We start from the raw sequence: 22901 nt of genomic DNA on the forward strand, positions 1-22901 counted from the left end.
CCTTCTTCTCAGAAACTCACAGAATCTTCTCCAAAACTGACCAGATATTCAGTCACAAAGCAAGTCTCAACAGATACAAGAAAATTAAAATAAAGCCCTGTACCTTATCAGGGCACCATGAATTAAAGCTGTACTTCAACAACAGAAACAATAGAAAGCCTATATAAACTCTTAGAAACTGAACAACTCTCTACTCAATCACCACCGTTTCGAGGAAGAAATAGAAGTAGTCATTAAAAATCTCCCCACAACAAAAGAGCCCAGGACCAGATGGTTTTAGTTCAGAATTCTATCAGACTTTCAAAAAAGAGCTAATACCAATATTCCAAAAAATAAAAACTGAAGGAACACTGCCAAATTCATTTTTGAGTCCACAGTCACTCTGACACCTAAAACACACAAAAATTCAACCAAGAAAGAGAATTTCAGGCCAATCTCACTTATCAAACTGAACAACTCTTTACTCAATCACCACCGTGTCAGGAAGAAATAAAGAAATTAAAGACTTCCTAGAATTCAATGAAAATTAATACATAATGTACTGAAACTTATGGGACACAATGAAAGCAGTGCTAGGAGAAATGTTCATAGCACTGAGTGTCTTCATAAAGAAATTAATGAGGTATCATACTAGTAACTTAACGTACCTGAAAGCTCTAGAACAAAAAAAGCAAACACGCCCAAGAGGAGTAGATGGCAGGAAATAATCAAACTCAGGGCTGAAATCTATAAAATAGAAACAAAGAGAACAATACAAAGAATCAGGGAAACAAAAAGTTAGCTCTTCGAGGAAATCAATATGTAAATAACATAAATAAAACTATAATCCCTAAAGAAATAGAAGCAGCCATTAAAAGTCTCCCAACAAAAAAAGAGCCCAGGGCCAGACGGTTTTAGCTCAGAATTCTATCAGACTTTCAAAAAAGAGCTAATACCAATATTCCACAAATTAGTCCACAAAATAAAAACTGAAGAAACACTGCCAAATTCATTTTTGAGTTCACAGTCACGCTGATACCTAAACCACACAAAGATTCAACCAAGAAAGAGAATTTCAGGCCAATCTTGCTTATGAACACCGATACAAAAATATTCAATCCTTAATGCGAGAATACATCAAAAAGATCATGCAATATGATCAAGTAGGCTTCATCCCAGAGATGCAGGGATGGTTCAACAAGGGTGGATGGGGGAAGATAAGAGGGAGGGGCTGGGAGGAGAGGAGGGAGGGGAAGCTGAGATCTGGGTGTAAAGTAAATAAATAATTTAAATAAAAAATAAGAAAAAAATGTCTAGAGGCTTTGCAGGTGTGGCTCTGTGTCAGTCACATGTGCATCAGTAGGAGGCAGAGAGGAGAGAGGCTGTGCCTGTGCTCAGTGTTCTGACCTGTGAACATCTGAATGATTTGTAGCCTACCAGTCCCTGAAAAAAGCAAGCCTGAGATGGCCAACAGTCCAGCACCATGCAGATCTGGAGGTCTCCCAGGAAGGGGTGTGAGCCAGAGACTAGGAGAACCCTGCCTGGACCCCTGAGCCCCGGAGGGGATTAACCCCAGATACTCAGAGACCCCTGGCACCACTAAGAGGAACAAGTAAGTGATGGAGAAATGGAAGAGAAAGAGAAACAGAAGGATGTGTGTACAGAGAGGCAGATGTTTGAAGAGAGGCAGAACTGGAGACTTGGGGTAGTGAGGAACAGCCTGTTGTGAGTAGCTCTCCTATGAGAGCTAGCCCTCGAGGCATGAGAGCTGACTACTTCCTAGCCAGCTGCAGTACTCAGGGAGGGGCAGGACAGGGAAGGGAGCTGGGCCTGCCTCTCCTTTCCCATGTGATGACAAGGATGAAAGAGAGATGCCATTCTTCCCTCCCTCATCCCTTGCCATCTATGGCAAGCAGGAGAGCTGGCTCTGGGGTCATGAGAGTGGAGAACTGGACATATCCCTCATCGGTTGCAACACTTGGGAGAGTGTGCCCTACATCCCACCTGGGTAGCAGAATAGGGCTGGCTCTAATTGAGGGGTGGTATTGCATGTGAGCCAGCCCCAAGGGTGTGAGAGTGGGAAAGGTAGTAGTCTGGCCAGCTCAGAGATCTCTCAGGCCTAGATCCAGGGCTTTGAATCGGCCCACCCCAACATCTACCCCATCAATGAACTACTAGAGTGCATGAAGGGGCCAGACCTACAGATCCAAAACTACAGAATTTCTATCCAAGAGTGGGCGTGGCTCATTTTAGTAGTGGTGTAGATTCTGGAGGTGAGGCCCAGGGAAGAAGCTATCTGTCTGGCTTCCATCACCAGATGAGCACTGGAATGGGCCAAATGCCTAGTGTCATCATGAATTTTAGACATTTTTTGACTCGGGACACACAGATATTGGACTGAAAGAGTACAAATTGGAGACTGGATGCTATTAGTGTCCATTTAAGCATTTTGACTGTGCCTAGAAGAAGGACCACATTGGCACTGTCAGCCTGAAACCATCTGCTTGAAGGGCAAGGGCTCGTCTTCCTAACTTACATGAAGGTAATATACAGCTGTTCTGCAAAGCTCATGCCAAGGACAGCCGTGTACATGTCTCTCTGAGGTGTCCACTGTGCTGTGGGTTCAGAATCATAGCTACCTGTCTCCCTTTCCTTCCTCTTTATGAGCAATGGGAAGTTAATATAGCTCCCATCACACGGGAGTGTGTGGACTTAGAGAAACCAGTCTTGGAAACTGGGAGACAATAGTATCAGGAAACGTCGAGGTAGGTGACAGAATGGAGGCAAATCTGAAGAGGAGTGGGAGTGGACAGAGCTTTCATCTTTAGGACTCACCTGCGCCATAAGAAACAATACATCATCCATACCTTATACATCCATACCTTATACATCCATACCTTATACATCCATACCTTATACATCCATACCTTATACATCCATACCTTATACATCCATACCTTATACATCCATACCTTATACATCCATACCTTATACATCCATACCTTATACATCCATACCTTATACATCCATACCTTATACATCCATACCTTATGCATCCATACCTTATACATCCATACCTTATACATCCATACCTTATACAATGCCTGTTAGAAACTAGAAGATATGTGCTTCTGGAATTCCACATAACAGAGACATGTCAGACATCTCTGTTAAACATCTTTCAGTGTAAACACAACTATTACTTGAAGAGAGGGAGGGCAGTGAGCTGGTGCCATTCTTCCTTCAACCACCTCAAGACAAATGGCAGGCAGGTCTTGAATCTCTGCAAGTAAGGCCATGAAGGAAAAGCTCTGGGAAACTAATTTGGGTATTATCTGGTTATGATTTAACATTAGCAGAAAATGGCAAGGTTTTATTGAAAACCCCTTTTGGATTGATGTGTGTCTCTTTCTGAACATTTCTTTTATCGTCTGATAAAAGGAATATTATTGAGTCAGGGCTTGGCAGAAGGGAGTGGTCAACTTTTTTTTTTTTTTTTTTTTGGCAAGGAGAACAAGGCATTTTAGAAAACCTTTTCAGACACTCCAAGTTTTCTTTTATGTCTGGTGCTCATCTCTTGGTCTCTTTCATGTGTTACACTGGGTGTTTTAGTGGGCCTTTTCATCTGAACCATGTCCTATGGTAATTGAGACCCCCTTGATGGTCCAGCCCCTTTCACAGCTCTATTTTGAGATTCCAGGGATAATTTTTAGACACTGGATTTCCTGGACTAACCTCTAACTTACTTAAAATCTTTTCTTTCATAATTTTACTGTCTTAATATATTTTTGATTAATTGTCAAAGTATTTTAATTAGGTGTCTGTGTCTATGTGTGGGAGTGTGCATGAGTGCAGGTATCCACAGTGCCGCAGGGATTAGATTTCCTAGAGGTGGAGTTACAAGTGGTTCAGAGTCACGCAACAGGAGTGCTTGGAACTGAACTCAGATCCTCCCCCAAAACAATACAGACTTTTAACCACTGAGCATCTTCCCAGCCCCTTGTCAATGAATTTTTAAAATTTTAAAACAAAGATTTACAAGAAAATAGGTGTAAGAGAAAGGACTTTCTGGAAACCATTTGCAAACAAAATGTAAACATGACAAATGGTGATATCCAAATGCTTAGGTGTATATTTTCTACAAATGAGTACCTTTGCCCATAAAACTCTGGAAAACCATAAAAATCAGATTAATAATGGCCAAATTGTTAAACTTGCCAAGTTTTTCCGCTTTCCTTAACAACTTCTTCCATAGTAAAAAGCCCCAGTTCCTATTGCTCTGTCACAGTCCTTCCTTCTCCCTGGTTTCCTTCAACATAGTCTTTCCCTTAAGACCTTGAAATTTTTGATGAGTACAAGTTAGCTACTTTGTGTATTTTCCCCTCTGATGTCTTCTCAATTAGCTTCAGATCGTAGATCTGTCAAAGAAGGAATATCATTCTTCAAAGTAGGAATATCATAGGAGAGCCACCGTGGGGTTCATATTGTCTCCCACTGTGTGGTATAGGACATCTTTTTAATTTTTTTATTATTATTACTTTGATCATTTGGCTGTGGAAGTATCTTCCTCCTCCTGTGCTCAGAGTCCCCTACTGTCTTGAGTACTCTTCCCCCACCCCCATTCTGCAGCCCTCCTGCAGTGGGCACCCTTACAGTAGCAAACCTCTAGTCCCCTTAAACTTCAGTTAATGCTTTGAGCCACCAAGGACCCCTCCTCTAAGCTCCGCACAGTGAGGAACTTAGCCCCATTAATTGCTTCCGGGATGAACTGTACAGTAAAAAAAAAGAAGAAATTCTCTTGCTGCTCTCTGAAGTCTTTCCTCTCTTTGACCTTCCAACAGTTTTGTTAAACTTTAAAAACTTTATACATTATATTTCCCACCTTCAAGACCTCTTTATTATTATCTGCTTGTTTTAAATAACATTTTAATCTTGTTTAGTGGGGTATGGTATTTTTTATCTGCTGTGAGTTTGCTTTGTAGTATCATTCCCCAGGTGTTTGCTTGTTTGTTTGTTTAAGAAAACACTTGCAGAAACCGATTATTCAAGGCTATGGTTTTAAAAACTTACAGTGTGATCCTGAAATATGTTATAGTACCCGGAAGTAAGAGAGTCCTCAAAAAATTGGGAGTACATGTCAAAAAGAGGGGAACTTACTTTAAAAAGCTTTCACTGGTGAAATCTAGAATAAGATTAGTCAACAAAATAATAAAATAGAATATATTCCATAAACTAAGATATCTATCCTAAAGTCCAAACTAACATGAATAAAAAATAAGTATACTCTCACTGTAGAATCTACATTTAAAATGTGGAATGAACGGTAGAGAAAACAAACCAGTATTTGGCAATTACCCTGGTAACAACTGTGATAAAAGCAGAAGCATCCGTGGATGGCTACAATTCATGAATCAAAATCTGTTGGAAAACATAGTATTTTACTTTTTATAATAGATTTTCTTTGCAAATGCAACCTTAGAGTGGAAAAAGAGCCTGTCTGGCATCCCCTTCTTTAAATGACGGATGTTAACCTCAGTGACAGTGAGACGTATGGACAAGCTGTGCTTCCTGACATGGAAGGAACAGCCTCCAACGTAATTAGTCAATAGTCTTTTGCAGCATCAGAGTCATTCAATGCAAAGTAATAATGAAAATCTGTCCTAAAGTGGAGCTAAGAGGATATGACAGAGAAATGCAGTTCATGAGCCTGGATTAGTCCTGGTTGAGGGAAGAAAAATTGGTGGCTTGACTGAGAGACTGTAAATTAACACTTCTGTGGCAGTGCTATGTTACTGGTTTGGTACATTTGAGGAATCTGGGTAGAGGATATATGGTAAATATATAATTTATATATTCTTTCTTTGTTGGTGGTTTTTTTCTCCTAAGAACCCATCATTCTTCTGAGAGAGGATAGTGGAAGGGCTTGGGGTTTCTTTACTCAGTATTTAGAATGGAATACAACGTTCTACCTTTCATTGAAACATGGATCTCTGAGCTTAAAATTTTGGGCTAATTTCCCCAGAGAATACATCTCTTGTCCTTGTAATGAGTAGAGAAAGGTTGGCCCTCTGAAGCATGGGGTTGGAGAAAGGATGGCCCGAGCAGCCAGAGATTCTCAGATGAAGTCTTTACCTAGCTTGTTGTAAAGTACTCCAGCCTCACTCCCTGCCCTTGCCTTCAGAGGTACCTGTTGCCTGGAAACCTGAAGTCGGTCAGGGCTGCACAGCACAAAGCAACTTGTTCCTCTTTAGCCAAGCCTCTCCAGCAGCTGGGTTTCAACTTTCTCTATCCTCCAGTGACTTTTCTTTATCCTGATTTCCACAGCCCTTTTTCTTTGCTCATATACTTTCTGTGATTTCATTTGAGAGTCCTTAGGCTGGAAGTGAGCACAAACACGTTCTTTTAATTTCCGAACTTTATTAGAAGCTCTCAGAAAGACTTCGGACCATTTCTCTGGGTGGGCCCAATATGATGCATATTCAAAGTAGACTGAGTCTGACAATAGCTTTCAGAAGACCAGGTACCTCCTTCAGACCCTTCAACCCTAAGACCCTGGATCTTTGAAAGGCCATTTGTTTGTGTGATTTAGAACAATGTAGGTTTCATTCCAACAAACAGCACTCATAAAGTGTTCATTCAGGCCCAAGACCTCAAGGTGTGTTGTATAGGTTCTTTTTTCCTGGACGTTTCCACGGCTCATTTGCTTGAGGGTGAAGATGCAGCTGCTACTCTAGAAAGTCAGAGCAAGGAGAAATTGAAGTGGGAAGAAACTAGGGCTAAAGCTATGCGAACCAGAGCTTTCCCATCTGGGTTCAAACCCCGCCTCGGGCATTCACTCCCCACATAGCCTTAATTCTGAATTCCGAATGCTACAGTGGCATACCTGTTTTGCATGAGGGTCAGGTGGACCTGTTAGAGAAATTATCCCAAATATTTTGAGAACTTGTAATAAAGCCTGAGAGTTAGAAGCACACATTTGTATTCACTTAATGTCTTTTAAGTTATTCACCTACTAAATGAATACGGTAATACCCCATTGGTTCATTGTGGAGATTAAACAATATAATATACATTTAAAAGCGTAAATGGTCTAACTTTTATTACTATGGCCTAATAAAATGTTTTACTTACTGGTTCCTCCATGGATGGCAGAAGCAAATAGTACAAGCAAAGTGTCTTGTGTGCATTCGGAAAGATGAGCTATGGTAATCTTGCCCTTTAGAACTGAGCTGTAAAGCATGCACATAAAACTGCCCCCTCCAAATGCTTTGATTTGGTTTTGGTGTCTGAGCCACTCAAGCTCCTGTTGCGGCAAAGCCCCTCTGAGTTCCTACCTGTGCTAATGTTTTCTTAGCAGACCAGAGTCTGCTGAGGCTCCTGTTGGAAGGTCTGTCTGTTCTGTGGAGTCTGCACAGCAAACAGCCCCTGCTTTGTTCATCTGGAGCAGCTTTGGCATAAACAGGGATGCCTTGCTCAAGGGCTTCCTCATATTCCAGATGGGAAGCAGCGCCTACAGGAAGCAGCAGCATGTCTGGCCTGGGCAGCTGCTACAAAGTGGGACTATCAAATAACTATCTAGAAACGTTGTGAATAGCCTCAGGGGCACTCTCTCTACACCCCTATGACCCCTTTCCTTCTCCCCCTTTTCTTCCCTCCCTCTTTCTATTTTGTTTCCTGATTATGCAGCCCACAGAAGGAGCAAGCCTCAGCCTTCAAGGTTAGCTGGTCCTGTCAGAAGTCTTCTGAATCACATAGAAAACCAAGACTTTGTAACCTCTGCTCCTGGATTTCAGCAGTTCCCTCCAGGGATGTTATAAGATGCATCTCAGTGTTGCCAAGAAAGTTTGTTACAATAAGAAAGAGCAGCTGGTACCTCCAGGACCATTGTTTTAGAAACTCATAACAGCAAGCGCCTTGATTTTAATATTCTTTTATAGAGGGGCTTGGAGAAGACATTTACAGCTGGCAAATGCTTTCAACTATAACAGGGTGTGTGTTCACCAAGGAACATTGCAGAAACCAAGGAGGGTGCTGAGTATAACCGGAAGCCTTATGATTGCTTCAGAAAGCAAAGAGATGTTGCCATAGGAGAGGAAAGCGTCCAAATAGCTTATTTTAAGAGCATATTTGGGGTAATAAGATTATTTTTATGCATGCACAAATCTTGTATAGTACACGCTCTTCCCTTCAGCCTATGGATAAAACTTAAAGCAAACAGAACCTGTGTGTGCAGGGGCAAATCCAAAAATACCCCTTGTGGTGCTTTTTCAACTCCAGCTGACATTTTTGCAGAGCTACTTTCAAGCCATAGAAGACTCCTTGGTTGCAAATGGGCATGCAAGTCTCTGTGTGCAGCATGAGTGAAGAATCTGAGATCAGGCTTTGAGCTTTGTAGCCTTGCCACACAGTCCCTCCACTTACAGGAAACTGCTGCAGAAGGGCTACCAAATAGCTGACAGCATTAAGGAAGAACCCAAGCTGGATATGCTGGTGCATGACTGTAATGACAGGCCTCAGGAGGGATGCTGAGAGTTCGAGGCCAGCCTAGGCTACACAGCAAGACTCTACCTCAAAAGACTAGTAACATTTAGAAATAAAGGAAGAGCCAAAATCCAACACAGTTATTGAAAAACCAAGCATGATAAAGCAAATAAATCCATTGCATAGCGTTTAGTGCCCAAAAGACATGAATCTAAGGAGCATCTTGAGTTAAATAGATAGAACTTGTACGATTTAACATGTAATGTGTGATTTTTAAAGCTAAGATCCAGCTAGGATTACTTCAAGGAAACACTTAAATGCTCAGCTGATGGTCCAAGACTTCCTAGAGTGGCTCCTCATGAGATCATCTTTGTGTGCAGAATAGCAGGTGACTCCTAGCTCCATGCATGGAGGAGCATTCTCCAGACTCGTAAAACACTGCTTTAGAAACACGTTTACAAAGGAATTCTGTATTGAAGGCCCTGCTTTGCAGCAGTCAGATTCTCAGCCCACTTCTTTGGATTTCTACCCTCCCAGTTTCCCCTGAGGTCCTTTGGTGAACTTACAGTCAGAGTGAGGCTTGTCTGGTCTCCTGGGAAGACTGTGAGAGGCCAGAAGAATTGTCCCAGATTCACTAAAAAGGACTCTCCTGGTTAGATACACTTTCAAAACCCTGGCTCCGGTTCTCTGTCTCCTGTCTCTGGGCCCCATGTAGAGCATCAGTTCTCAACCTGTGGCTCTCAATCCCCTTGAGAGTCAAACAACCCTTTCACAGGGGTCACCTAACACCCCTACATATCAGACAGTTACATTACAGTTTATAACAGTAGCAAAATTGTAGTTGTGAAGTAGCAATGAAATAATGAAAATAATGTTATGGTTGAGGGTTGGTACAACATGAGGAAGTGTATTAAAGGGTTGCAGCATTAGGAAGGTTGAGAACCACTGCTGACAAGCCTTTGGTTCACATTTGTAATTAACAGGTCACATTTTCCAAAACTGGGAGCTAGCTGCATGCTGTCCCCCGAGCTCAGTTGTCTGGCCACCACTCTGTCAGCCTCCAACAGACCCACAGAACAAGGAACACCCAAGTTAGATCCCTTCCTTCAGTTCCCCAGATGCCCTGTGAGAGCTGCTTGCTGTCCTCTGAGCTCCCCTGTCTGGCCACTGCACTGCTGGCCTCTGCCGGGCCTGCCTCACAAGGAACATCCAGTCTAAGGCTTCCCACCAGATGCTTGCTGCAGGGGGAACATTCTGATTAGGCCCACCTTCCAGATACCTGCCACACCAGGAACATCAGGGATAACCAGATGGCTAAAGGCCAGAGTAAGAACACAAACAAGAGACAGGGAAATGTGGCATCTTCAGAGCAAGGCTATATTCCACTACACCAAGCCCTGGATCTTCTAACACAATCGAAGCACAGGAAAATGACCTTAAATCCTTATAAAAATGATAGACTCCTTTAAAGAGGAAATGAATACATTCTTTAGGAATCTTTATACAATCAAACAGGTAGAATTTAAAGAGGAAACTAATAAATCCCTAACAAAATCAAGAAAAAAAAAATCAAGTAGACTACATCCCTTGGATGCAGGAATGGTTCAACATATAAAAATCCAGCAATGTAATCTACCATATAAACAAACTGGAAAAAAAATCACATAATCATCTCATTAGATGATTTAAAAGCCTTTGAAAAAATCTAACACCCCTTCATGTTAAAAGTCTTGGAGAGATCAGGGATACAAGGTGGCTACCTAAACATAATCAAAGCAACATGCAGCAAGCCGATAGGCAACATCAAATTAAATGGAGAGAAACTTAAAGCAATTTTACTAAAATCAGGGACAAGACAAGGCTGCTCACTCTCTCCCTATCTATTCAATATAGTACTTGAAGTTCTAGCTAGAGCAATTAGACAACTAAGGAGATCAAGGGGATACAAATTAGAAGAGCGAAAATAATCAAAGTTTCGCTATTCAAAGATGATATGATAGTATGTATAAGTGACATCTAACATTCTACCAGAGAACTCCAATAGGTAATAAATACCTTCAGCGATGTGGCTGGATACAAACTAACTTTAAAAAATCAGTAGTCCTCCTTTATACAAATGATAAATGGTCTGAGAAAGAAATCAGGGAAACAACACCCTTCACAATACCCCAAAATAATATAAAATATCTTGGTGTAATTCTAGCAAGTGAAAGACCTTTTGACAAGAACTTCAAGTCACTGAAGAAAGAAACTGAGGACATCTGAAGATGGAAAGATCTCCCATGCTCAGGGATAGGTATGATTAATATAATACAAATGGCCATCTTACCAAAAGCAATTTACAGATTTAACACAATACTCATAAAAATTCCAACACAATTCTTTAAAGACTTGAAAGAGCAATTCTCAACTTCATGTGGAAAAACAAAAAGCCCAAAATAGCTAAAACAATTCAGGACAATAAAAGAACTTTCTGGAGGTTTCACCATCCTTGATTTCAAGCTGTACTGCAGAGCAATAGTAATAAAACCACGTGGTATTGGCATAAAAACGGAGAGATTGATCAATAGAATAGGACTAAAGGCCCAGAAATAAATCCACACACTTATAGACACTTGATATTTGACAAAGATACCCAAAACATGCAATGGAAAAGGGTAACATCTTCAACAAATGGTGCTGGTCTAACTGGATGTCTATGTACAAAAATGCAAATAGACCCATATCTATTACCCTGCACAAAACTCAAATCCAAGTGGATCAAAAGCCTCAACATCAAACTGGACACACTAAATCTGATAGAAGAGACAGTGGAGGAATTGCCTTGAATTAATTGGCACAGGACACCACTTCCTGAACAGAACAACAACAGCTCAGGCACTAAGATCAAAAATTAATAAATGGGACTTCATGAAACTGAAAAGACTAAAAATACCATCAATAGGACAAAATTGCAGCCTACAGAATAGGAAAAGATTTTCACCAACTCTATGTCTGACAGAGGACTAATATCCAAAATATATAAAGAACTCAAGAAATTAGACATCAACAAACAAAGTAACATAATTGAAAAATGGGGTCAAGAGCTAAACAGATTTCTCAACAGAGGTATCTCAAATGGTCAAGAGCATTTAAAGAAATAGTCATTCTTAGTCATCAGGGAACTGCAAATCAAAAGGACTCAGACTCTGAGATTCTACCTTATGCTGTCAGAACAATTAAGATTAAAAACAAAAACAGAAACAAACAAACAAAACAAAACCCTCAAGTGACAACCCTATGCTGGCGAGGAGGGAACAAGGAAGAATACTTCATTGCTGGTGGGAGTGCAAACTTGTACATCCACTTTGGAAATCAGTTTGGTGGTTTCTCAGAAAATTGGGAATATTTCGACCCCAAGACCCAGCTGTACCACTCCTGGGCATATAACCAAAAGATACCCCGCTGTACCACAGTGATACTTGCTCAACTATGCTCATAGCATCTTTATTTATAATAGCCAGAAACTGAAAACAACCTAGATGTCCCTCAACTGAAGAATGGATAAAGAAAATGTACATTTACACAATGGAATACTATTCAGCTATTAAAAGCAAAGGCATCGGTTCCTTCCGGTCTGGGCCAGAGCACTGAGCAGATCTTGGGTGGCAGCTGTGCCCCCAATCTCGAAGAACCCAGAGAAAGAGGGGATCCCAGGTGCTCTAATTCGGGCAGTATCCTGTCTGAGCTTGAGCACTGAGCAGATTTTGGGTCCCAGCGCTTACCCCAGTAGTTACACCCACCCCACAAAGTTCTGATACAACCAAGATAATAGGAAAGACAGGCTCCAGTCAGGGACAGGGCAGGTAACACTAAGGAGATACAGATGGCAAAAGGCAAGTGCAAGAACATAAGCATCAGTAACCCAGGGTACTTGGCATCATTAGAACCTAGTTCTCCCACACAAGAAAGTCCTGAATTCCCCATATCACTAGGAAAGCAAGATTCAGATTTAAAATCACTTCTAATGATGATGATAGAGGACTTCAAGAAGAACATAAATAACACTCTCAAAGATTTTGAGGAGAACACAGGTAAACAGGTAGAAGCCCTTAAAGTGGAAACACAAAAATCACTTAAAGACTTACAAGAGAACACAACCAAACAGGTGAAGGAATTGAACAAAACCATCCAGGATCTAAAAATGGAAGTAGAAACAATCAAGAAATCACAAAAGGAGACTACCCTGGAAATAGAAAACCTAGGAAAGAAATCAGGAGTCATAGACACAAGCATCACCAACAGAATACAAGAGATAGAAGAGAGAATCTCAGGTGCAGAAGATATCATAGATAATATTGACACAACTGTCAAAGAAAATGCAAAACGCAAAAAGTTCTTAACACAAAACATCCAGGAAATCCAGGACACAATGAGAAGAACAAACCTAAGGATAATAGGTATAGAAGGGAGTGAAGATTCCCAACTTAAAGGGCCAATAAATATTTTCAACAAAATTATAGAAGAAAACTTCCCTAATCTAAAGAACAAGATGCCCAGGCCTGGACCGACCAGACCTCTGCCTAGTCTGCTGTTGTGTGGACCCCAGATTCCGCCCGAGACATCCTGGAGGCTCCACGGATCCCACAGCCAGCCTAAGTAGGAAGACCCACACACTAACCTAAGCCCATAGCTGGGTGCTGGGAGCGCTCAGATTCTAGCAGATACCCACCCACCCACCCGCCCCTTCGGACTAGTACTCCCTTTCCTCCCCTCTCCGGGATCTGAGGCTTGGACCAGACCTCTTCCCAGTCTGCTCTTGTGTGGACCCCGGATTCCGCCCGAGACATTCAGAAAGGTCCACTCAACCCAGAGTCACAGAGGAACAACTGAACTCAGAGCGTCAGACAACATATCCTGATATATCTGAGAGGAGCCACTGCACTCAGATCAGTGGCCACCTTATCCTGAGACATCCTAGAGGAGACACTGCGCCGAAAACAGCAAACACCTAGCTGGACTGCTACCCTGGAGGCACCATATCCTGAGGCATCCTAGAGGTACCACTGTACTCAGTGCAGCTGGAGAAGATCACAGAGACATCTGGACCCTGAGGAGATCAGACACAAGCAAGATTAACTGGAAAGGCAGGCTTCAGTCAGAAACAGCAAGTACAGGCAGCACTAGAGTTAACCAGATGGCGAAAGGCAATCGCAAGAATGTAGGCAACAGAAACCAAAGTTACATGGCATCATCAGAACCCAGTTCCCCCATCATAGCAAGCCCTGAACACCCCATCACACCAGAAAAGCAGGACTCAGAATTAAAATCACTTCTCATGACGATGATAGAGGACTTTAAGAAAGACATAAATAACACTCTCAAAGAACTTAAGGAGAACAATGGTAGACAGATAGAAACCCTTAAAGAGGAAACACAAAAATCCCTTAAGGAATTGCAAGAAAACACAACCAAACAGGAGAAGGAATTAAACAAAACCATGCAGGATCTAAAAATGGAAGTAGAAACAATAAAGAAATCACAAAGGGAAACTACCCTGGAGATAGAAAACCTAAAAAAAAGATCAGGAGTCATAGACACAAGTATCACCAACAGAATACAAGAGCTAGAAGAAAGAATCTCATGTGCAGAAGATACCATGGAAAACATTGACACAACTGTCAAAGAAAATGCAAAATACAAAAAGCTACTAACCCAAAATATACAGGAAATCCAAGACACAATGAGAAGGCCAAACCTAAGGATAATAGGTATAGATGAGGGGGAAGACTCCCAACTTAAAGGACCAGTAAATATCCTCAACAAAATTATAGAGGAAAACTTACCTAACCTAAAGAAAGAGATGTCCATAAATATACAAGAAGCCTACAGAACTCCAAATAGTTTAGACCAGAAAAGAAATACTTCCCGCCACATAATAGTCAAAACATCAAATGTATAAAACAAAGAAAAAATACGAAAAGCAGTAAGGGAAAAGGGTAAAGTAACATATAAAGGCAGACCTATAAGAATTACACCAGACTTCTCACCAGAGACCATAAAAGCCAGAAGATCCTGGACCAATGTCATACAGACCCTAAGAGAACACAAATGCCAGCCCAGACTACTATACCCAGCAAAACTCTCAATCAATATTGATGGAGAAACCAAAATATTCCATGACAAATCCAAATTTACACAATATCTCACCACAAATCCAGCACTTAAAAGGATAATTGGTGGAAAACTCCAACACAAGGAGGGAAACTACAACCTAGAAAAAGCAAGAAAGTAATCTTCCAACAACTCTAAAAGAAGGTAGCTATACAAACATATCTCCACTGCCAATAACAAAAATAACAGGAAACAACATTCATTTTTCCTTAATATCTCTTAATATCAATGGACTCAATTCTCCAATAAAAAGACATAGACTATCAGACTGGATACGTAATCAGGACCCAGTATTTTGCTGCATTCAGGAAACGCACCTTTGTGAAAAAGACAGACACTACCTCAGAGTAAAAGGTTGGAAAACAATCTTCCAAGCAAATGGTCCCAAGAAATAAGCGGGAGTAGCAATTCTAATATCAAATAAAATCATTTTTCAACCAAAAGTAATCAAAAAAGATAAAGAAGGGCACTTCATATTCATCAAAGGAAAAATGTACCAAGAGGAACTTGCAATTTTGAACATCTATGCCCCAAATGCAAGGGCACCCACATACATAAAAGAAACTTTACTAAAGCTTAAAGCATACATTGCACCCTACACAATAATAGTGGGAGATTTCAACACCCCACTCTCAGCTATGGACAGATCATGGAAACAGAAACTAAACTGAGACACAATGAAACTAACAGAAGTTATGAACCAATTGGACTTAACTGACATCTATAGAACATTTCATCCTAAAACAATAGAATATACCTTCTTCTCAGCACCTCATGGTACCTTCTCCAAAATAGACCATATAATTGGTCACAAAACAGGCCTCAACAGATACAAAAAGTTTGAAATAATCCCTTGTACCTTATCAGACCACCATGGACTAAGACTCGTCTTTGACATGGACAAAAACAACAGAAAGCCCACATACACTTGGAAACTGAACAATGCTCTACTCAATGATAACTTGGTCAAGGAAGAAATAAAGAAAGAAATTAAAGACTTTTTAGAATTAAATGAAAATGAGGACACATCATATCAAAACTTGTGGGACTCCCTGAAAGCAGTACGAAGAGGAAAAATCATAGCTCTAAGTGCCCACAAAAAGAAAATGGAAAGAGCATACATTAACAACTTGACAGCACACCTGAAAGCATTAGAACAAAAAGAAGCTAATATGCCCAAGAGGAGTAGATGGCAGGAACTAATCAAACTCGGGGCTGAAATCAACCAAGTTGAAACAAAAAGAACTATACAAAATATCAACAAAACCAGGAGCTGGTTCTTTGAGAAAATCAACAAGATAGACAAACCCTTAGCCAGACTAACCAAAGGGCGCAGAGATAGTATCCAAATTAATAAAATCAGAACTGAAAAGGGAGACATAACAACAGAAACAGAGGAAATTAAAAAAATCATCAGATCCTACTACAACAAAATTTTCAACAAAATTGAAAAATCTGGATGAAATGGACAATTTTCTAGACAGATACCAGGTACTAAAGTTAAACAAGGAGCATATAAACGATCTAAACAGTCCCATAACTCCTAAAGAAATAGACACAGTCATTAAAAATCTCCCCACCAAAAAATGTCCAGGGCCAGATGGTTTCAGTGCAGAATTCTATCAGACCTTCAAGGAAGACCTAATACCAATCCTCTTCAAGCTATTCCATCGAATAGAAACAAAAGGAACACTACCCAATTCGTTCTATGAAGCTACCATTACTCTCATACCTAAACCACAGAAAGACCCAACAAAGAAAGAGAACTACAGACCAATTTCTCTTATGAATATTGATGCAAAAATACTCAATAAAATTCTCACAAACTGAATCCAACAACACATCAAAACAATTATCCATCAAGATCAAGTAGGCTTTATCCCGGGAATGCAGAGATGGTTCAATATTCGGAAATCCATCAATGTAATCCACTACATAAATAAACTCAAAGAAAAAAAACACATGGTCATCTCACTAGACACTGAGAAAGCATTTGACAAAATTCAACATCCCTTCATGTTAAAAGTCTTGGAAAGATCAGGAATTCAAGGCCCATACCTAAACATAGTAAAAGCAATATACAGACAGCCAGTAGCCAACATCAAACTAAATGGAGAGAAACTCGAAGCAATTCCACTAAGATCAGGGACTAGACAAGGCTGCCCACTCTCACCTTACCTATTTAATATAGTACTGGAAGTCCTAGCTAGAGCAATTAGACAACAAAAGGAAGTCAAAGGGATACAAATAGGAAAGGAAGAAGTCAAAATTTCACTATTTGCAGATGATATGATAGTATACTTAAGTGACCATATATCTCTTCCACCAGAGAACTCCTAAACCTGATAAACAACTTTAGCAATGTCGATGGATAGAAAATCAACTCAAACAAATCAGTAGCCTTCCTCTACTCAAAGGATAAACAGGCTGAGAAAGAAATTAGGGAAATGACACCCTTCACAATAGCTACAAATAAAATGTCTTGGAGTGAATCTAACCAAGCAAGTGAAAGATCTGTATGACAAGAACTTCAAGTCTCTGAAGAAAGAAATCGAAGAAGATCTCAGAAGATGGAAAGATCTCCCATGCTCCTGGATTGGCAGGATTAACTTAGTAAAATGGCCATCCTGCCAAAAGCAATCTACAGATTCAATGCAATCCCCATCAAAATTCCAAATCAATTCTTCATAGAGATAGAAAAAGCAATTTACAAATTCATATGGAATAACAAAAAACCTAGGATATCGAGAACTATTCTCAACAAGAAAAGAACTTCTGGGGGAATCACCATCCCTGACCTCAAACTGTACTACAGAGCAGTAGTGATAAAAACTGCATGGTATTGGTACAGAGACAGGCAGGAAGATCAATGGAATAGTATTGAAGACTCAGAAATGAACCCGCACACCTACTTGATCTTTGACAAGGGAGCTAAAACCATCCAGTGGGAAAAGGCCAGCATTTTCAACAAATGGTGCTGGCTCAACTGGAAGTCAGCATGTAGAAGAATACAAATTAATCCATTCTTATCCCCTTGTACAAAGCTCAAGTCCAAGTGGATAAAGGACCTTCACATAAAACCAGATACACTGAAAATATTAGAAGAGAAGTTGGGGAAGACCCTCGAATACCTAGGCACAGGGGAAAAGTTCCTGCACACAACACCAATGGCTTATGCTCTAAGATCAAGAATCGACAAATGGGACCTCATCAAATTGCAAAGCTTCTGTAAGGCAAAGGACACTGTCAACAAGACAAAACGGCAACCAACAGATTGGGAAAAGATCATTACCAATCCTACATCAGATAGAGGGCTAATATCGAATATATACAAAGAACTCAAGAAATTAGATGCCAAACAACAAAATAACCCCATTAAAAATGAGGTACAGAGCTAAACAAAGAATTCTCAACTGAGGAAACACGAATGGCCGAGAAGCACCTTAAGAAATGCTCAACATCCTTAGTCATCAGGGAAATGCAAATCAAAACAACACTGAGATACCACCTCACACCAATCAGAATGGCTAAGATCAAAAATTCAGGTGATAGTAGATGCTGGCGAGGATGTGAAGAAAGAGGAACACTCCTTCATTGTTGGTGGGGTTGCAAGCTGGTACAATCACTCTGGAAGTCAGTCTGGCGGTTCCTCAGAAAATTGGACATAGCACTACCTGAGGACCTAGCTATACCACTCCTGGGCATATACCCAGAAAATGCCCCAACATATAACAAAGACATATGCTCCACTATGTTCATAGCAGCCTACTTTATAATAGCCAGAAGCTGGAAAGAACCTAGATGCCCTTCAGCAGAGGAATGGATACAAAAAATGTGGTACATTTACACAATGGAATAATACTCAGCTATTAAAAATAATGAATTCGAGAAATTCTTAGGTAAATGGATGGAACTATAAAATATCATCCTGAGTGAGGTAACCCAATCACAAGAGAACACACATGGTATTTACTCACTGATAAGCAGAGATTAGCTCAAAAGTTTGAAACAACAAAGATTCAACTAACAGACCACATGAAGCTCATGAAGAAGGAAGAACAAGTGTGGATGCCTAGGTCTTTCTTAGAAGGAGTAACTAAATACCCAAGGGAGCAAATATGGAGACAAAGTGTGGAACAGAATCTGAAGGAGAGGTTGTATGGAGACCATTTCACCTCGGTATTCATTCCATGTGCAGTCATCAAAAATAGACGCTGATATGGATGACAGGAAGGGAAAGCTGACAGCAGCCTGATAAGGCTGTCTCCTTAGAGGTCCCCCAGAGTCTGACATACCCAGAGGCAGATACTTGCAGCTAACCATTAATCTGATCAAAGGTTCCCAATGGAGAAGTTAGAGAGTAAACTGAAGGAGCCTAAAGGGTTGGTGGCCCCATGAGGAGAGCAACAATACCAACCAGCCAAAGCTCCCCAGGGTCTAAACCCCCAGCCTAGAAGCACATATGAAGGGGCACATGACTCCAGCTGTATATGTAGAGGAGGATGTCCTTGTTGGGCATAGGTAGGAGAGGAGATCTTTGGTCCCATGAAGGCTGAACACTGAGTGGGGAGGAGGGAATCTGAGGGTGGAGAGGGGGAGTGGGAGGTAGGTGGGTGCACACCCTCATAGAAGCAGGAGGAGGGGGGATGGGATAAGGGGTTCCTGGGTGGTGGGGGAATGGGGTAAGGGGATAAAATTTGAAATGTAAATATTATATCTAATAAAAGAGGGAGGAAAAAGAAAAGCAGTTAGAACCAACATCCTTAATAAAATGTCGCCGGGCGGTGGTGGCGCACGCCTTTAATCCCAGCACTTGGGAGGCAGAGGCAGGCGGATTTCTGAGTTTGAGGCCAGCCTGGTCTACAGAGTGAGTTCCAGGACAGCCAGGACTACACAGAGAAACCCTGTCTCGAAAAACCAAAATAAATAAATAAATAAATAAATAAATAAATAAATAAATAAAATAAAATAAAATGTCAGCCCTCTTTAAAAAATTATCTTGATACTAAAATTTGTTTTGAGAATTGTATATTGCAGAATGATCAGCCTTGGTGTATCTACTCATCAAGCAAGCTGGACAGACCTGCTCAAACCTCTGAGGTCCTGGAATTCCATCTGGAGGCAGTGAAGACACAGCATCAGAGGCTTGTCAATTTGCTCTTCCACCCCCACTCCCCACTCCTCTTCTAATATCTCAACACCCATAATCAGCTTGAAGAAGCTAATGAAGAGTCAGTGCCCCTATTCCCTGGGCTTGGGGACTAAGGTAGTAAATGTTGGGCTGTCTTTCTAGGGAAAAGTAGTGGTTTTGCGGGAATAGAGAGGATTAGCTAGGATTTATTGCATAACCATAACCTATTAGTATAAATCTGTACAATTATTATCAAGATGAAGATATAAATTCTTAAATGGCACCAATTTACTTTGATTACAAATTTTAAGGTTTTCATTGATACAAGCTTCTTATTGATATAAAAGTGAGATGAATATTGTTACTTTCATAAGCATTGTACCAGTATAACACATTTAGGAATACAAGGCTTAGACCCAGTCCTTCTTTAACTTTTTAAAACTGATTTGAGATTGACAGCCTATGAGTTAAGGGACTATAGCAAATTCATGGTTTGGAGTTTATTATTAGGGTGTTTCCTATGTTTTATTTAGAGATAGCTGAAAGGAGTTAACAGACAACAGTCCAGATTACTTTACATGGATAGTTGGTTTTCAAAACGTCAAAAGTCCGCAGAATTGACGTGACAAACATTTCTGTATTAATGTTCATTTTCATTAGAGACCTGTCTGCTCCTGACAGCTTCCTATATTGAATTCTAAGAAGAAATTGAGCATCTTTGGAGTTACTTCAGTAAGATAGTGAGACAGCTACTAGACAAGAATTGCCTCTTTCCATCTACAGACAAATTACTGTCCAGAAAAGGACACACTTGCAGAATAGTTGACTGATTATATCTGCCTAGACACAGTAATCAGCCCTTAATAATTCTGCATCACTAAGGTCTGTCAGATGATCCTGGACCAGAAGGCGGAAGAACAGATGCTCCAACATTTTGTAGTAGAGGGAGTGTCCAGGTGTTCAGAGGTCTCTATAAACTGGCTAAGGTTTAGAAGCTATGCTTTGTGCTTCCTACAATTATAGTTAACTCAGTCATTCTGGATTTCTGATGGGGTTGAAAACTTATAGCCTCATAGCCAATCCTGGCTATTTACCTTGAGAGAAAAGATTTGAGTGGATGGTCATCAGCTGACATTCATCCTAAAGCCAGGTTCAGAACTAAATGTTTTAGTTAGGATAGATGACAGAGGTGCTGGTTAGTCAACAAAATGATGGACTGGGTATTAGGACTATCTTGTACCTCACTGGTACAAATTGGCATAATTATGCTCTAATTGTATTTTGAGAGAAAAGTTTTATTTTAACAGGAAGGTTGATATGTAGGAGGAGCTGAGGTGGGAGGAGTACTGAGAGGAAGAGAAGAAGTAAGGAGAGGAGGAGAAGAAGGAGAGGAGAAGCTAGGTGATGAGAGAGAGAAAGAGGGGAGAAACAGGGAGGCAGATGTTCATGTATCTCCACCAGTCAAAGATAGTTGATATATCTAGGTTGGGTAGTGGGTTACACCTCTGATTGACTATTACCAAACTTGTAAAGCCTTTTATTAACATTTTTAAAAAATGTATAAGTGCAAAAAGGAAAAAGGGGCATGGGATAGGGATTTTCTAAGGGGGGGGGGGAATGAGGAAAGGGGATGGCATCTGAAGTGTAAATAAAATATCCAATAAAAAATGAAAAAAAAAGAAAAAAAAAAGAATGAGATACCCATAAACATACAAGAAGCCTATAGAACGCCAAATAGACTAGACCAGAAAAGAAATATCCCCCGTCACTTAATAATCAAAACACCAAGTGCACAAAACAAAGAAAGAATATTAAATGCAGTAAGGGAGAAAGGCCAAGTAACATATAAAGGCAGTCCTATCAGAATTACACCAGACTTCTCACCAGATACTATAAAAGCTAGAAGATGTTGGACAGATGTCATACAGACCCTAAGAGAACACAAATGCCAGTCCAGGCTACTATACCCAGCAAAACTCTCAATTACCATAGATGGAGAAACCAAGATATTCCACGACAAAACCAAATTTTCACAATATCTTTCCACAAACCCAGCATTACAAAGGATAATAGCAGGAAAGCTCCAATACAAGGAGGGAAATTACACCCTAGAAAGAGCAAGAAAGTAACCCTCTTCCAACAAATCCAAAAGAAGATAGCCACACAATGATAACTTCACCTCTAATAACAAAAATAACAGGAGACAACAATCACTGTTCCTTAATATCTCTTAACATCAATGGACTCAATTCCCCAATTAAAAGACATAGGCTAATGGACTCAATACATAAACGGGACCCAGCATTTTGCTGCATACAGGAAACCCACCTCAGTACAAAGACAGACTCTACCTTAGAGTAAAGGAAAACAATCTTTCAAGCAAATGGTCCTAAGAAACAAGCTGGAGTAGCCATTCTAAAATATCCAGCCTGAGAACACAAAAGGAGGGACTCATGGCTCTACCTGTATAGGTAGTTGAGGGTGGCCTTGCCAGGCATCAGTGGAAGTGGACAGCCTTGGTACCTGAAAGTTTGGATTCCCTAGTGTTGGGGAATTTCAAGAGCAGGGAGGCAAAAATGGGAGAATGGTGGGAGCACTCACTCACAGAAACTCCCAGAATTATATGGACTAGACATGATAGAGGCAGGCAGCCAGAAGACTAGATTCTAGAATTCAAACAAATAATTATCTTGATACTAAAATTTGTTTTGAGAATTGTATATTGCAGAATACATAGCCTTGGTGTATTTACTCATCGGGCAAGCTGAGCACACCTGCTCAAACCTCTGATGTCCTGGAATTCCAGCTGGATGCAGTGAAGATACAGTGTCAGAGGCTTATCAATTTATTCTTCTCCCAACCCCTCTCCTAATACCTCAACACCCATAATCAGCTTGAAGAAGTTAATGAAGAGTCAGCGCCCCTATTCCCTGGGCTTGGGGACTGAGGTGGTTAATATTGGGCTGTCTTTCTAGGGAAAAGTGGTTTTGGTGGAACAGGGAGGATTAGCTAGGATTTATTGCATAGCCATACTTACTGGTAGAAATATGTATAATTGTTATTAAGATGAAGTTATAATTTTTTAAATGGTACATAATTTACTTTGATTTCAAATGTAAGGTTTTCATTGGTACGAGCTTCTTATTAATATAAAAGT

General features: G+C 40.5%; 1 non-coding gene across 1 annotated transcript; it reads left to right on the forward strand.

Moving 5' to 3' along the window:
• Positions 1-1287: 1287 nt before the first annotated feature.
• LOC143437177 (small nucleolar RNA SNORA17) lies at positions 1288-1420 on the forward strand. Its single transcript, XR_013106793.1, has one exon. It is a non-coding gene; the product is annotated as a small nucleolar RNA SNORA17 (small nucleolar RNA).
• The last annotated feature ends 21481 nt before the right edge of the window (positions 1421-22901 follow it).

Source organism: Arvicanthis niloticus, chromosome 23 (assembly GCF_011762505.2).
Source record: "Arvicanthis niloticus isolate mArvNil1 chromosome 23, mArvNil1.pat.X, whole genome shotgun sequence".
In the NCBI taxonomy this organism is placed as follows: domain Eukaryota; kingdom Metazoa; phylum Chordata; class Mammalia; order Rodentia; family Muridae; genus Arvicanthis; species Arvicanthis niloticus.